The sequence below is a fragment of the Xiphophorus hellerii genome, chromosome 2 (assembly GCF_003331165.1).
Source record: "Xiphophorus hellerii strain 12219 chromosome 2, Xiphophorus_hellerii-4.1, whole genome shotgun sequence".
NCBI classification, from domain to species: Eukaryota; Metazoa; Chordata; class Actinopteri; order Cyprinodontiformes; family Poeciliidae; genus Xiphophorus; species Xiphophorus hellerii.
In genome coordinates, this window is record NC_045673.1 from 10,230,456 (window position 1) to 10,248,785 (window position 18,330).

Consider the following 18,330-nt stretch of genomic DNA (forward strand, 5'->3'; position numbering starts at 1 on the left):
ACATTTTGTTTAAAATACTAAAGAACAAACAGTTATTATGCTGAAATTGTTATTGATGTCCTGGATTTAAAAAAGTTCTCTTCTGAAACTGGGGTTTTCAACAGTAAATGTGCTGTAAAATTGGGGGAAGGCTCATTAAAAAGTATAAAAGACATATTTTTATATAAAAGATCATGTGCTGTTCAGTTGGTGTTGGTGTTCATCCTTAAAACTGAATTATAGATGTGATTTTCATGCCCTTCTACTTTAGGCATTTCAGCACATGATCCATCATAAGACTGATAATGAGCCATCTATAAAAGCAAGCAAATATATGTGGTTTGCTTTATGGTCTTTTATTTAAACCTTTTAAGAAAATCCAGCCACTGTACATTAATTGACAATTGGCTGCTGTGGGCATACAAAAATGCATCAAAATTATGGAATTAGTGAAGCAGCTGCATGTTCTGTTGATTGTCACTATAGTCCACTTTACAACTTCTTACTTACTCAACCTTACTAACTCCCCCACTTACCACCTTACCAACCAATCCATATCTTTAAAGGGTACTTCAAAGATGCAGCTGCGGCTACTGTTATTTGAGCTGGTCATTTTACATGGTGAAGCAATGAAGAACATGAAGAAAATGTTTTAGCCCTGAACTGAGAGTGCTATGTGAAAGGCATTAAATTTGCATTGTTTATTTATCGCTGAAATGTGCCCCAACATCAAAGATGTATCAGGATGATCAAGGTTATATAGCTGAGCTGGACATGTAGTCCCTGCTGTATTTAATTAGTCTGTACATAGATTTCAGAGGTGATATTAGGTATTTGTTTGTTTTAGATGCATTACAGCATTATTACCATACTCTGTAACTCCAAATTGAAGATTGTGACTATAAATCAGAACTAAAGCGGCATAACACTCACATCAACAATAAAAAGGCAAACATTCAGTGGGTACATCTGTGTTATCCTACCTTTCTATTTTTATGAAAGAGGAAATTCAAATTTTTCACCTGTGTAATCTCTAGTGGTCTCCTTTTTCTCTAGCGCATAATCCTGAAAAGGAACTAAGGAATAACAGAGTGGTTCCACATTTATGAATCAACCCCACTTCTTTTATAATTGCTGCCAGAAGAGCAAAACAGGAAATAGCCTCATGCCTACGAGGAGGTGCAATCATAACAGTCCTTTGGTAATATCTTTCAAACAGTGTTGAAACTATTTGCATACAACTCAACTTGAACTTGAGTTGAGCTCTAGCTACAAAAAAAGTTTATTCAGTGATATTGTATTTCATTTCTCTAAAATAAACCCATTCATACAATTTTATGAAAAGTTTTTTTTCCCTATTTTGCTGGTGTCATAGCTATAATTTAAAACTGGGATACCATGCAGTGACTTTTTGTCCCCCCTTTCCAACAACCAAACTAAAATGGCAACATTCAAATGTTTCCACATGTCGGACATTCAATATGGTACCCCATAATTTGACAAAATTTCACTTTCCATTGTGTTCTTGTGACTTTTTATTATTTTTCACCACAGTGTCTGAAACAGATCTTTGTATTTGTGAAAAATGGGATGGTTTCATGTTGAGGATCAGCCACTTGCTATAAATTACTGCCATTTCCCCCCTTCTTTTCCTTTTTTACACAGAAGTTCAAATCTGTTTGCAACTGAGAGACAGAAGAGCTCTTAGGCAAAGAAGCTTGTCTGTGTTCTGCAGCAATAATATTTCAAAGCTGTTGTCCCCTGCGGTTATAAAGGGTTCAGTCAATTCATGTTAGCAAAGGTCAGGTCCATCTGGAGCGCTGTTTACATTCTGTGGTAGCCTCTTTCCTCAGACATCAACTGGTGAATGGTAGTCATACACACTTGAAATCCTACAGTCTCGTCCTAGTACAGCCGGCATTCCAGCCAACCTACAATACTTGGCATGCAAGGAATGTTGCTCTCTCCATTTAAAACACAGAGATGGACAAAAGAGCAATTGATTATTTTATCCATGCTTCTTTGTCTTTTTGGTTGTATTGTTGCTATGTTATTTTTTTATTGATTTGACAACTATAACTGCAAATAGCACAGTTAAGTCAGTGTTTTAGCATTAAGAAGAGCAACTTGCTTATTTCTACTAAAAGTATTTGAATTCATCCTATGTATGATGTCAGTCTGAATGTGTTTTTACATGGAACACAATGAGTATCTTTACAGTTTAGACCTGAGATATTCATGAGCATTATGAGGCGAGCATCACACTTTGAGCAGTCATTAACTCTCAAATTATAAGGTTGCTTTGCTTTGTCATTGCTACCTCTCAGTACTAACTGCCATATTTACTCCAGTTTAAACTGGCAACCTTCATTTAACGTTAACTGTCACAACAAGGTGTAACAACTGCCCCTCAGACACATACTTCCATTTAAATTGTTTTCCACCTCACTGCCAAATAAATAAGAGATCTAAAAGTAGCTAGTTCTTCATCCATTGATTTAAAGCTGCATTTCATTTGAACTCAAAGGTTGAAAGTTTCAAGGTCCTAGACAGAAAAATCAAAGTTGAAATTCTGCAGTGGAAAAAAAATTGTTCGGACTAAACGGCTGCTGTGATGGTCTGCTCTTCTCCTTCCTGGATTAAAGGAAACCACTTTCCTGGGTCAGGGTGTGGGTGACCCCTCTGTGGAGACATAATCTGTACATAAAGAGTGTGTATGGGGAATGAGACTGTGTGTAGCATCTATTTTTGTGTGTGTTTACACTGGGTGAGTGGGCGTGAATTTCGGTGTGTGCATGAGTGTGGGAACATGTCGATGTGTCTGTGTGTGTCTGTTCGTCTTTCAGGTTGGGTTTTAGCTGTTCCCTTCTTCTGGATCATCTTGAGCCCCCCACCACATGTGGGGGACAGCCTGGTGATGACTTGGCTGGAACTGGCCACCCTGGCTATGTTGTGTGGTGTGCCCTCGGGGCTCGGGTCTTAGTGTAGAGGGTGTAGCAGGTTGCCAGTGGAACCTGTGGACAGTACTGGGGTCTCCCAGTCCAGGGGAGCAGTTATCCCTGCCATGGTGATCCTGGGGCTCCATGTTCATAGGCCCTCTGGATATTTGTGACCCCGGTCTTCTTCATGTTGTCCTTGGGGGGAGGTCTGCGGGCAGGTAACTGGTCACAGTGAATTAGCTAAGTTTTCCTGCATCCTTTTTTTTAAAATAAATGACAATCTTTGGTATGTAATTTTCTCTTGAAGATATATTTAATCCCTTATGGATGTAACCGGGTGGTGTATTAGTTGAGAACAGTAGTTACATGAAATGGTTGTAAATTCCCACCCGTTTCGGGCCCTGGAATACATCAATGCCCCGTTTTCCCACCTTCACTTCCGTTTCACAGCATTGGCGGGCTCATTAGTGTATATAGGCACCTGGTGTGCCCGGCAAGCTATGAGAGTCAGGTCCATTGTGGTGTGCAGTTGGATCTCGGTTGGATGAGTGCTGGCGCCGTGCTCATCGGGCTGCTGCACCAGGATTTGGATCCTGGATATTTGTGCTGTTGGTGGTGTAAATGGAATTTTGATAGTCACCTGTGGCAGGCTTTGTGTAATGTCAGGTCGCTTTTTATATTGTTGCTACTGTGCTACTGATTTTTCTGAAGTGATTTCTAATTGCTTTTTAGGAGGAATTTCGGGGGCTTTTCACTGCAGTGTCTGAATGTACCGTTTGTGTGGCTGATTAAGGTACCAGTTTTTCATTTTACCTTATATGGCTTTATTATTGTCTGCAGACACTTTATTGTTATTTTTGGGTATTACAGATTGCTGCTGTTGCATATTATGCTCTCACCAAGGTGCAATTTTTTAGATGCTCTCAGTTAATTTGCTTAATAGGTTGTCCTCTAGAGCTTGAGTTGTAGCACAAGCACTACAAAACCAGAACGACGGTTCATATTTCTTTTTTTAATGACTTACCTGATTAGGCACAGCTTTACAGGACTGGGTTGACGCAATGTGAAATTTGCTTTTCTTTTGTTTAATATTATTTTGTATCATTAATTTGTGTTGCTACTAATTTGGTTTGAAGTTGTTTTTGTTTATGTCTCAGGTTGCTTCTAGTGTTGTCCTGGATTCCTGTGCTTTATTGGGTTTTATATTAGAATAATAAAGCGTATTTTTAATATTGTAAAAGAATGTATAAGTAAAATATATTTTGCATACTATTTCTATTTCATCATTTTAAGCCAGACCTACCTGGGTACTTTTAATTGGGAGTCCCTAGGCTACTTGATATTATTTGAGAGGTCTACCAGTTGGCTTTAGGGCCACATCCTCTGTCACAATCCGGGTTCTTCCCCCGTGTTACATATAGCTTAATAATACCCTATCATTATTATATTAAAAACCCTTTATTGACTTATTACTTTTGGAGCATAGTATTGAGAAAGACAACAATTTCCTAACTCTTACTAAAATTGCACTTTCCTGCAAGGTGCTTAAACTATTGGCATAGTCAAGCTACAGTTCCTGACTAATTTATTGTGACAGGCAAGTTAACATTAATAATCGCTCTAACAGTTGTACCTATACACTCACAACCGCCTCAAGGAATCTGGAATGACCTTTCAAAGAGGTTGAATATCAGCATGCTCTGTGAGCACTGGTAGGCAGGCACTGGTCACGCAATCAGATTACTGCACACAATAGACACTGCATGGGTTTCTATGCTCCAGACCTACACTCGCACACAGGCACAGTCTTTGCCCCAAAGGAACGAGGACATAATAGGGTACATCATCCATTCTGACAACAAAGCCCAGTGATCGTACACAATTAAGAGCAGTTGATTGAATTATCTCATAGGTCTGACTCCAACTACTGAGAGCATTTTGCAGTCACCAGATCATAAATATTAAATTTGGGCTTGTGTATGCACTGAAGCAGTGACAGGGAGTGCGTCGTTTCAAGGAGCACCTCCCTTCCCCTGTCCACTCCTCTCCCACCCTTCCACAGAGGCAGCCTATGATGTAATGCTACTGCTGCTGATAGAGCAGCCCCCTCTCTTGCCTTTTTTTTCATATTTTCCTCCCCTCCCCTATCCGATCTGCTTCTGCTGGTGCTGATCTCACCGGCGGTGATAGTAGCTGTGGATGCATGCGTGCGGTGCCGGCTTAGCCGCATCCTTGGGCATCTCTTGAGCATCTCTTGGGATTCCTACAGAGCTTCTTTTCCTCTGTCACCACTTGCAAGAGAGAACCTCCAACTGACCTTGTCCTCTGCTGATAAAAGGTAATTCAACTGGCTAATAACAGAGGAGATTAATTGCAAAATGAGAGAAAAGAGATGGAAAGAGTAAAAGAATGATAGACAGCAAGGTTGACAGAGTGTGCAGTTAGCTGCAGAGTAAATTGTTCTGCTTCTTGTCGCCTTAGTCCTGGATGCCATAGCAATTGCTCTGTCAGTGTGCGTGCAAGTAGTATGGTGTTCGTTTCCATGGTAAAGATGAGACAGATTCCTGTGCTGGCATTGTGGAGAGCTGCAATTATCTTTTAGTGTGGAATGATTTCTTATCTCTTGTGCAGCGGCTTGGAGATGTCGAACAGATTTTACTGACATTTTTCAAGATCTCTAGTATTATTTCACTTTTTGAACCTAAAAGAGTCTGTTTGTATTAGGTTATAATTTATTTGACTTTTTTGGACCATATGGCTGACTTTGACCTGCCTGCTCTACAAAAACTGGGCGTGTACAATGAGCATCATCTAGCCAAGATGAGTGAACCAGTGGCTGTTTTCTGCATGCAGATTTTTGACTGTCATGGACAAGAACAGAGGTTTACTGTATATCACTTGGATGCTGAGTCAAACACTTTCCTAACTTAAGGTGTTTGGATTTAACATAAGATCCTAAATTGTTTTTTTAATCTACAGTGTGCCATTATTTCCAGGAGTTTTCCTAACCATAACTCATGCTCTAAATCAAATGGTAAGTTAATATTTCATGTCTCAGTTGCCTCACATGTAGATGCCCTTATAACTAATTCATCCTCAGGATCTTCCCTATTTTAATCACCGCCCGTCTGTGCTTCTTTTCGTTTAATTGTAGCCATTCATTCTTACTGGGTCATTTCCCAGAGTGCACAAACCAGCAGGAGGATAATGTTTCCCTTTATTTGTAATTGGTATAAGGAACCAATAATTATCTAATTGAAATTGTCAGTGGCCCATTGGGATCTGGATCTGTCTATGGTGAGGAATCCTGAGTAACCAACATCCATGAAACACTCTGATTGCTCTGTAAGGGTTTCTAGTTTTGCCATACTGGGGAATAGTAATACTGTCTACATAGATAGGCTTGTAAAATACAATGACTCAAGGTATGTTAGGATATTTTAGGGTATTCTAATTGATTATTTGATGTTAATTTGTACTTTTCAAATGTCAGGGTAGACTTTTGTGGAGGTCCTTTCTCACAAGTAGTTCTGTCATCCACATTAGCAGCGTTACCTTTTATAATGCCATTTCAGATGTACTGCATTCACTGTAGCTCTCATTTTAACCCATAGATGTCGCCACAGAAACAATCTGCTTCTCTTCAACAAGTGGTACCAAAAGAATAATCTAGAAGAATTACATTTTTCATCTTAAGCTTAACCATATAATACTTTGAGGCATTATCTTAGTTTGTTTGGAACTTTGAACCTTTATCTTTGGATAGGGGTTTCTAAAAAAATGTTTCTCGATTTTTACTGAAAATGTATCGCATATTTGATTGGTCACCATTTGATTATTATTTTTCCACATAACTAGCCTATTCACCATTTGATTATTTTAGTTTTGTGACCTCCTTATTGTGAAGAGACTGCAGCTATCTTTGTGCAGTTCTGTTTTCTATGGTGAAAATTGTCCTACAGGATGTGTTTCAGATTATCTTTTGAAGACTTATTTGACACTTTTGGTTTTTGGTTTGAGCACTCTTGTTTTGATTAACATGTTGCTCTCATTAGGCTGAGTTCCAGGGCTTTTAAGCACACTGTTGTCCAGCCTCTTATTAAAATGCAAAGCCTTGATCCAGCTGTGCTGTCTAACTGCAGAACAATGTAAATGCTGAAGGTTTTAGAAAAAATTGTTTCTATTCAACTTCAAAGATTTTTAATCACCTTCAATATTTGTGGAAAAATTCCAGTGTGGTTTTTGAGCACATCCCACTACTGAGTCATGCCTTTGAAGAGATTTTAATTACAATAGCTTAATTGTTGACTTTGGAAATTCTGTTTTATGTTTTTTGTCTGACATTGTGAATTATAATGTGTTGCTTTCATGACTTGAATTTGTAATTGATACTATAAACCAGACTGGTTTAAATCAACCTGAGAAATAAGAGCTTCAGGACATTGCCCATCTGGAGCAGAGCGGCACAAAACAGCAAAGTTTGAAGCTGCTACATCTGTACACATGCATGTGCCTTTAACAAACAATGTATGCCTCATGCTGAAGTGCAACAAGACAGAATAAATCAATATTTCAATATTTCAGTGAATTTTATTCAAATACAGTTATCTATTAATGCCAACAGATGGCCTTTCAAAGGAAATGTTAATACATTGCTTACTACACTAAAAATACATTAAAATAAAGCATCTGGTTGGTGCACTGAGCACCAAGCAAATGCTGCTAGTGTGGATTGGTTCACTGAAAATGATTGGGACATATATTTCAACAGAGGATCTAATACCACAACCCTGAGTTGCCCTTTAGGGTCCTGTTCTTAAATTGCTTTTCTCAGTTGTTTAATATTTGGCTGTTCCAAGCTCCCTCAAAATGGAAAAAAAAGGTTAATTATATTGTTATATTATGCTTCTGCAAATTCCAAGTCAGTCTAAATGTTATGAAATATTTACATATTAAAGAACTGGAAAGACTTACGTTTATTTCGTCACAACTGGACAACTGTAGTAATTTGTATTTTGGTTTGAATCAGTCATCTCTCCACCAATTCCACACTGTACAGAACTAATATAATATTTTAACAGGCACTACAAAGCAGAAACACATAATTTCAATCTTGATTTCACTGCCTTCCACTCCACTCACAGACTAATTACAATTTTTTTCCATCAATACTTTAATACTTAATGATGTTCTCACCACCCACACCAAAACAGCACCCCCACACACCAGGTAGTTTCTTATTTTGCCGTTATTTAAAGCTAATTTTTTTTCACCTGACTTGAATAGGAAGCTCCTGCATACTTAATTTGCCGTATTAGTTTCTTCTTCAGCATACAATTTTAACGTTGATTTTATTCGATTTTTCAATTCTGGTTGTATAAATTAGTTTTTGCTTGAATGAAGTATTTTGGTTATCCTTGCTTGATTTTGCATATGCAACATAAATATACTTGACATTGACAGTCGTATTGAGGAATCAATACCAGCACACAACACAATTGCAGCAGAAGACGTAATGCAAGAAGTACATCTAATCAAAAAGTTGTTTGGAATCAAGGCATTTAAAGTAGCACTGTTATTATTTCTATATCCAGGTCCTTGCTGTATTACCACTCAAGACAATTTTTGTTGATTAGTGGCAATTTTTCATTTGAAGATGGCAAGTAATTAAAGTAATGTTGTGTTAATTAAACTATCACTGTTACTGAAATATTCAAAATGTATGTGTTTTGCCGTGGTTGTAAAGCAGGTCTGCACCAGTTAATGAGTAAGGCTTACTCATTAATAAAGAACAATACACATGAAAAATAAAGATAAATATTAAAAAGCAAAGAGTTGTCAAGCCCTGTTGCTCCAAATCCCGTGTGCATCAGATATCAGAAAGAGAGATAGTTAAGAACTTTTGACTGAGCTCAGCTCTTATGTGAGAAAAGGAAGAGGTAATTGATTTTATGTCAAATTTCACTTAATGAGACTCCTAAGACCTTCTGGCAGGCAGAGACTATCAGTGTCATGTAGGCCTGCTGATGTACATCATATAATCTGGATTTTTTTTTCTCTCTCTCTATACCTTCTGTCATTGAAAATGCATAATATATTTTTACATGATCTCTATGAATGTTTGGTGTCAGACCATACAATTATAGATTTTTATGTTAATTGGATAAAATTGGTGTTTGGAGGTATTTCATACAATGGAATAATAAAAGCTGTGATTGGGTTTTTATTGTTTATCAGTTTTGACTAGTTATTTGACTGTTCTGCTAGCTAGTGAAACAGACAATATATCCAGATTATGGAGCAAAACAAACAAAAAAAACCCCCTCAAAATAATAGATACTCATTAAATATTCCTAATTTATTTGCAATTTGGGAACATCTGCTGCACCCTTAACTCTAAACCAGTTAAGTTGAAGTTTTAACAAGAAATAGCCAATAAAATATTAAAAGGCAAAAGTAAGCCCTGTATGAATTTAGATTATGTCCATCTGTTTGTGGTTGTGTTTTCAGCCAACAATGCATAACTAAGCAGAGCAGAAACATGCCAAAACATATATGATGAAAACATTTCAGAATTTGAAAACCAAAATTTATGAGGCTGAAATAGGAACTTTGGCCCTTATTAATTATTTTTAATTTCATTCATATTACTCCAATAACCCAAAATAGAAATTAAAATGTGTAACTGATCTTTAACAATGATGTAACATCGTAGATTATAAGAGGACTGATTGAAAGTGGCATAAATAAAGCATTGCCTCTTGGGTATCTATTAAGAGAATTGTGGATTAATTAATTAATCTTAACTTGCATTAAAAATGTGTTTGTGCTTTTCTGGTGATCTAGTATACCCTAAAGAGGAAGCCCCCTCATGAGTTTATAGTTTTGTCTTCAATTAACTTATACAACCAGCGACACTGAAAAAAGACTACCACAGTATAATCAGTTTCACAGCTTTACTTTATGACATGAGCTGCGTGCTTTGAGAGAAGGGAAAAAAGAGCCAAGCTCTCTCAGCATGGAGGAGGTGTATCTGTGTGGGGGAGGCAGACCTGAGTTGGAAATCGCAGACGAGTTGAGCCGCTGCCACGGACGTGGTGGGCCACCTGAGGAGCGCTCGAGCTGTTCCTCTTGCTCCGATGAATTTCAAACAAGCCCACTTGCTTTGGAGAAGAGCCACTTGTTCTTGTATGACAGCATGCTGAACTGATAAACTGTTTAGCTGTCTAAGCTATCACATATAGTGTTACTGCTAGCTAGTGAAACAGACAGTATAACCAGATTATGGAGCAACAACCACATATTGTGAAAGAGCACATGATGTTAGAAGTCATACGGATTGCATGAGGAGGTGGTGAACTTGTGATGGGAGTGCAGGAAACTTTAAAGGCAGTTTCACACTTAGTAATATTTGGATAACATTGAGAAATCCTGGATGAATCCAACAGTTTCAAGACAATTGATCCAGGCATTGATCTAAATGCCCATAAAACACATGCTGCCAAGGGTTGGATGACTTTCCTGCCAGAAGGCACGAGTCCCACAAACCCCTTCTGCTGGAAGCTTCATGAAGGAAAAAATTAAAGCTTTTTGTTTTTTTTAGACCAAGTCCAGGTATCACAGCTTCTCTATTTCAACAAACGGAAAACCCCCTACAAAACTCACATCATCCTCAGGCTTTTAGTATGTGTGAAGGGAAGATGATTGATCATATGCCACTGGTGTTATACACCGTGTAACTTGTTCTCATCATGCTCTGTCCCAAAGTGAGTCACACATCACAGTTTTTCCTCCTGAGCTTGAAACATTTCCCCCCAGAAGCAATTTAATGAAAGACAAAGTTAAAAATAATAATAATAATAATCATGGCTTCATAATTATCAGTAACTCATCCTTAACTTTTACAAATTAAATTACTGCGGTTACGTGTTGAAAGTTGAAACACAAAATGTCCAGATATTGGGAGTTCCACAGAAAGATATCTGAGATTCCTAAGTGGCTGCAAACATTTCCAAACCCGGCATGTTCCATAATAAACATACTGACTGTTCACAAGTATAGAACAGAAGAACACTGTTTAGTTTTTCTGTCCTCTGAAAGTTCCACTCTCTCTGACTCTTTTGCAGCCTGGATGAACCAGACATGTCACTACATTTGGTAGTGTCTGCCACATTTTATTTTAAAAATGTGACAGACTGATCAACAGACTTATACTGACCACATTTGGAGCACCTCGCTGATGCAATTTCTTATTTATTTTTTGTTTTATTTGTAGTCCTTATTACTCAGGAACAGTGATGTTGAGAGCCAATTAAGGAAGAGATGAAAATCATCAGACAGTTTTTCAATACATCTCTAAAAATAAAAAAGGAATAACTTTCATAAATATAGATGAAAGAAAAGGGATAACATCTTTCTTTTCTAATTAAACTTTTTTTCTTTTATTAAAGTCTTGAAGCTGATGCTGGCAGAAAATTTAAGATAATGTACAATTGCTTTTTGTTCTTGTTAGTGATGCTTATAGCTTTTTTTATTGGTGATGAATATAACAACATTTGAGAATATTTGCGCATACTGTTTTGTTAATTAAACAGTTACATCTATAAAAATACCACTTTTTTTCAAAATCAAGAATTTATATAGCTGTTCTGTAATAGTGTAATTTGCGGTAAACCTCTGAGGTCAAAGGGCAAGTGTAAGCATTGGTTGGTCAAGGACATGGTTAGTCAAAGTTGTGACTTTGCTGAACTTTTTTAAAATCCTCAGGGAGTTCGCTGAACAGATGCTTGATGTAAGAGTTGACTAAGGTCTTCCCGTTGTTATGCAACTGTCAACAACCTGTAAGGTGCATGGGGGTGTTTTAGTTAAAAGGTGATATATTTGTCATAGTTTGTTAACAGCAGCTTTATTGCTGAATCCAAGTTAAAACTCCAAGGTTGTTCAACGTTTTTCCCATTGAAAAGTAAGAAAACTAGTGCTGTGTGCTCCAGAGAAAAGTGTTTGATTATCACTAGGTCTGCAGCCTAGGTAATAAAATAACAATAAAAAAAGAGTTATTTTGATCTGTGAATTAACTGTTTGGAAATCCATTGTCACTGAAAAGTAAGTAGTACAAGGAAGAAGAAGTCATGCTGTTTGTTTTTTTTCTATGACATATTTCTATCAAACACACCCCAGAATCCCAGCATTTTATCATACTGGAGAGTTGCAATGACAAACACACTCTATCACTGTGAAACTGTGAAGTTGCACAGTGACACAGTCAAACAGCATTATTCCTGAACTCTGAGGATGATTTAAGATTTAAATCTGAAATGGCACAATTTACCAGTTGTTGACGGGGCCTCTGGCCCCCACAGAGGATTTAAGTAGACTAGTGCTCATATCTGTTGGGCTTCCATTTGACTAATATGTGGAACATGAGGACTTATCGCTGAGCTGTATTTCCTCAGCTGTTAATCATTTACGCATAATGAGCTGTCAGCGCTTCAGCTTGGTGTGTGCCAAACATGAAGAAGGTGGAAATTGATTAAACTTCCTTTTTTATGACAATCATAAAAGGGGATGCAGTAGCATATGTCTAAATGTAAATGCCATAAAATCAAAGAACTGTGCAGTTGCATAGTGTCACAAAATGCAATAGTTAAGTTATTTAGAAACATGTGGAATTAAATTTGCAAGGCATCCTATTGAGAATGAATTGTTAAACATTTTCAGAAGACAAAACAAAAAATATTACCTTTGAAAATAGCTGCTATGTGCTGTTATAACACAAAGAAGTTGTCAGGATCTGTGTTTTCTGTGTTCATTTAGAGTGTTCTGTGTCCTTGAGTCTCTTCGTTGTCCTGTCCTCCCCTTGATTGTTCCCAGGTGTGTCTCGTTCTGTGATTACCCTCCCATGTATTTAACTCCACCTGTGTTCCTTGTTCGTCGTCGGGTCCTCGTCAATGTTTTGTCAATGCGTCTCTGTGCGAGCTGCCTGTTGTTTTGGACTGAGTTTCATCATTAAAATCACCATATTCCTCATACCTGGGTCCGCGGCCTCTGCCTCACCACCTCACCACACCGCACTTCATGACAGAAGTAACAATAAAAAAATCTTGCTTATTTGAGAATATCTTATAGCTCTCTGTAAATGAAATGTATCCCATTTCATTTCATTTCATTTCATTTCAAATGTATCATTTTGTTTTTATTTTATCTCATTTTATTTTAATTTAGTTGTGTTTACATTTCTATGTTTTATATTTCTATGGTTTATTTTTTCTTTTTTTTCCTATGTGGTATTGAACATATTGATTTCTACCAATCATTGTTTAATTTTATTACCACAATTAATTTTTTTTAGATATATAGTACATTTTATTATGTTCAAACTATTTTTAACCATTATTTTAAATATGTAGCTCAAACAAACCTTTGCGACATTTCGAGAGCACACTTAATATTTAAAGATGAGTTTGGAAAGTCTGCCCCAGGAGTCATTTATGTCTTATAGCTCATTTACAAAAGGAGTTCTGCAGGGCACCAACAGGTGGTTCTCTTCAACCTTAGGCATGTCAACAGTTCCAGACTGGAAGTAATATGCCCAATACTGGCTTTAAAAAAAAATTCATTGAGTATCCTCAGTGTGGTTTTAGAGTGAGGAATCTTGAGTTTGTAGAGAAACACTGAGGCAGCAGGCAGACTCCCAACACCTCAAACTTGGCTTCATGTCATCCTCCTTAGCAGTTGCCTAAAGTGTATAATTAGCATCTGCTATTTTAGAAAGAGGCGTCCTGTCTCAACACCCCGCTACTTTACACTTCTCTATGTTTACCCACGAAATTATTTTGGAGCAAGCATGTGAAGTTATTTGGTAACTCTCCGTGAAGTATTTCATAGCACTCTGCTGTATATTCAGTAGCATCTTATCCACAATCTACAGACATACATTATTTCTTCATCTTTGTGAAATCAGTTCTGTACCAAGCACATATACAGTATATATATATATACAGTACAGACCAAAAGTTTGGACACACAGTTGTGTGCCAAACATGAAGAAGGTGGAAAGTTTGGACACAGTTGTGTCCAAACTTTTGGTCTGTACTGTATATATATATATATATATATATAGATAGATAGATAGATAGATAGATAGATAGATAGATAGATAGATAGATAGATAGATATAAAAGAAATGGTGACACATTCAACACTTCAAATAAGTTGCTATTTATTGTGTTTTGATATAACATTAAGCTATATATAGTTCTTTTGAGCTGACTTTTCCCTTAACAATTACTAAGAGGGCCCCCTCTGAGACTAATGCGTCACATTTGTTGTTCTTTTAGTACAATGGCCTAAAAATCATCCTTGTTGGAGTTTCTTAAGAAGCACATTATGTCTATGCTTCACACAGCAAATCACCTGATTTAAAGCTCTACAGGAGCATTGTCTATGAAATAGCATCTGCTCTAAAGTGGCATCTGTTGTTATTGTCAGCTATAGATTTCATGATGAAGTTTAAATCAGATTGTTACTCATGTGTTTGTGGAGATTACTGTGAAGAATATAAAGAATGTTCCCAATGCAGAAACAAATATGTAAACAACCCGAATTTGAATGCTTGCCATAGAAGTGTTGTCTTTGGGCCTTTGAGGAACAATATGCTACTAGAGGGTAGCTTGGTAACTATATAGCCTGGACAAGTGGCTGTAGCATAGTATAGTATAGTATAGTATAGTATAGTATAGTATAGTATAGTATAGTATAGTATGATATGCTGCATAGTATAGTATGCTATACTGCATAGTATAGTATAGCATACTATACAGTATCATAAAGTGACTATACTGTAATTACTCAAAACAGCAAAAATGTTTGGGCCCTCTTTTGACACGAAGATGGAGTTATAGTCAGTTTGACTGAGTCTCAAAATGTTTTCTTAAGATCCACATCATTTTTGATATCTTGTTGATGAACATTCTAATACTCTCAGTTTATGTATGTTTGAATTTCCAGTGTGGAATATACAATTGAAACGGCCACTGAAGTAAGTTTGTCACCAACTTCCAAATCCTCAAATTTCAATATGGCCACCACATGTGTAAAATGTGCTGATGGCTGCAGTAAAACTGCCAGTTCATCATTATGTTTCATAGCATTCAACAAAGAATGCTATGAACAGTAAATCCTAACATCCAACTGTAGAAAGAGTACATAAATTGCCTTTTTAATAAAACAAATGACTGTGTTTATTTACTGGCTTATTCTTCAGAGGACAGATTTAAAGTATAAAAGTCTTTAAAACAGACCTGTTAGGCTTGGTGCCTGAGCTGTAACAGCACTGTACTTTTCTCTCATTGTGCTGATTTTGTTCTTCTTGCTTTCCCCCTCTCTCTGGCTACTTGAAGTTACTGTAATTATGATAATTAAAGTCAGACTTTATAACGATGCTAACATCTGGCTGAGGGGCAAACACCTGCAGTCTGAACTTACTCCCAGGAGAGATAAAAGAAAAAAGATCATGCTTCCACTTTTGTCTTGCAGGAGCATGCTTACGGATGACTAGTTCATCTTGTGATCCCTAACATTACAGAATGTGTTTTGCTACTGATGTGCCTGCTAAGCACATAGTTATCAGCTTTAAAGTCTGCTCAACCATATGCCTTCGCTTAGCCTACATTTGAAGAAGTTTCCCTTTTAAATGAAAAGTTTTATGAGTACACTGTGGCTGAATATATTTAAAAGAAGTCAGTTGGACTGCCTCATTTTAAACATTGGGGTATAGACACCAAACCGCTTCTTAGATTCATTAGATTCATAGCTATGTTTGTTAATAGGATTCGTCCATCGCCTTGTAGTACTTTGTGAAAGATTAACTTGATGCTTTCATATTTTGGCAGCGTGCTTTGCAGAGGGAGGAAGAGCAATCTTCAAACACTGTGCTTGGACAGAAAACCTAAAGTTTAGGCTGATAAAACCTGTGAAGAAGTAGCATCCAAACAGTTGTCATTGGACTCTAGCATGTTGATCACAAATCTTTAATGTATTGTTAGCCCTGTTGCATCAAATCAAGAAGGTTCCAAATTCACATCCACAGCAGGGGATCTGCAACATCTGTGAGTCCATAGACATCTAGTGGCTACAAGTAAGAGACATTTCATTATTCTTTCTTATATGAAAAAATTTTAATAAAAAAAAATTGCATTCCTTTTGTTCAAAGGATGTTAATATAGCAGAGTCTTCATTTAGATGTAACAAGTCCAACAGCACTTGGGAAGGGAGCAGCAACTGTCAAATCTGTTGATGTCTAAACAGCAGGGGGTTTGATTAAGAAGTCAGTGTAACTCCTTAGACACCAATAATGTCCATCCATCAGTTCACATTCAGTCTCCATGGTAACCAACTCTTGAACTCACTGCTGAGTGCCGGTAGCCTCTGCTGCTTCAGTACTGCATCATACAAACAACACAGCATAGAGATCAAAATAGCTTTCAAAAGTATATGTTTTTGTCTCATCTGAACTGAAAGACCTTAGCTGCTAGCATGTGTTACTAAGGAGATGGCCTCAAACAAAAACACTGCAATCTCTTATTTGCAGGGTTTCATCCTAGGTGTATTTAATGCTGTCCAAAATCTACCTTGTTATCCATGAGGGATCTGTTAGCAAAAAAGAAAAAAAGAAGAAGAAAAAAGAAAAACGCAGCAATGTAGCTGTTCTGTGTAGTTGAGCCTTAAGGTGTGCTAAGCAAGCCTTTATGCCTTCTATCACACCACACTCTATCCTCACTTGGTCAGTTCGGCAAACAAGGCTGCCCCTTACACAGACCATCCTTCCCATCATTGTTCATCTATCATTGACGGCTGTCCATAACTCCATTAGGAAACAAACAATTTAAAAAATGTCATACGTCTCTGTGTTGCCCTGTGATGGACTGACGATTCGTCCAGTTTGTATGCCACCTCTTCCCAATGACTGCTAGATTTCTAAAACTGCACATTTTTATTGAAGGTTTTCAAAGTCCTGACAGCTACTCAGTGTTTGTGAAAAGACTGAGAGGTTGTGAAACTTTTTTTTTCTGCTTCTGCCATGTGCTCTGTCCCTCCCTCTCTCTCCTCCTGATGGGAGGAGCTCCACACTAAGTGGATGCATGCTGTAGTACCGCACACTGTCAGAAAGACAGAGAGAGAGAGAGAGAAGGACGTGCGGACACACAGCTGTCCTCTAACAGAGCTTTAGATCAGCTCTTCCTGTGAATTCTTCTTTGACACTTCGCCTGCTGAGGAATTAGTCTTTTTTTAATGTCACCACCTACAGAAGGAAAGCCAGTTTGAGATGTGAAAGAGAGTTTTGGTTTCACGCCTGGCTGACACAGACCGTAAGTAATACTGTTACAGACACTACCCTTCTGTTCATTAACTGTTCAGTGCCTCAGCTGCATGAATCATTGATGTTGCAGTTCTGGTTACCTGTGATGCCAGGATAGCCCTGCTGGAGAGTTATAAAATGTTCATGAACCACACTATGTTGGGGTCATTGTTGGTTTTTCTTTTTAAAAAGAAAGTGGGTGTGATGTGAGAGAAGACAGCCCTCAGCCATCTCCAGTCAGTCTTTATCGTAAGATGATAGCATGGCAAGAGGCTGGTCATTAAATACTCGCTCTGAATGAGAGCATCTATAGTGGGTGAGTTTGCATGTGGGTTTGGAGAGGATATGGTTGCATTACTTAATATTGGCCTTTAACTTATTTTCTTTAGAATCACAACTATTTAAAAGGGTATTAGGCATCTTAAGACTTGATGACTTGTGGGTCTCTAGAGGAGCAAAGAAGGGAGCTCCTTCAAGTGGAGCCACAACAGCTCATCAGGTCTAAGTCTGTGTGTGCTAAGGGGCTTTTCTTCTGATATGAGTTACTGAATGTGTCAGCAAATGCACTAACATCCTCTCCCAGGAAGGAAATGTTGCATAAACTCTGAAGGAGTGTGGAAAGTCTGATGAATCAAAGCAAGACAGAGTATACTGAGCAGCTTCTGGTTTTTGAAATTTGAACACTAGCACAACGAGACTGGTGTACTTTCTTTTGTGTTATGAAACTGGACATGGCTTTATGAAGTGATCCAGGAACAACAGATAAGCCTCAGGTGCTTTTGTGTGAAATTCAAATCTGTCACCCACACACACTGCTGACAGTGCAATCAACGCTGATGCTGTAAACTTGCCAGAAGTGTGGGAGACTGCTAATGGATGGGAACCATAAATGGAAACGTCTGTCAAGTGGTTTGGGTCAGTTTATGATTTTTATATGTTCTGTTTGCTTACTTTTCAGTGTGTGACACTGTGACCTTTGAAAGATCTCACGCTCTTTTTCAAATACTACGTACCAATAAAGATATACTATCAGGAACTAATGAAAGATTTTGAGGG

At 37.6% G+C, this 18,330-nt stretch overlaps 1 protein-coding gene across 2 annotated transcripts in view; it reads left to right on the forward strand.

Moving 5' to 3' along the window:
- The first annotated feature begins 5,079 nt into the window (after positions 1–5,079).
- sema4ba (sema domain, immunoglobulin domain (Ig), transmembrane domain (TM) and short cytoplasmic domain, (semaphorin) 4Ba) overlaps positions 5,080–18,330 on the forward strand; it is a 56,561-nt gene continuing 43,310 nt past the window's right edge. The window contains exon 1 of one of the 2 annotated variants that reach the window (XM_032584949.1): positions 5,080–5,256. The gene's annotated coding sequence lies outside the window, so the exon portion shown is untranslated. Of the gene's footprint in view, positions 5,257–17,073; positions 17,285–18,330 lie in introns of those variants that run through there. The other variant, XM_032584940.1, reaches the window with a different exon arrangement.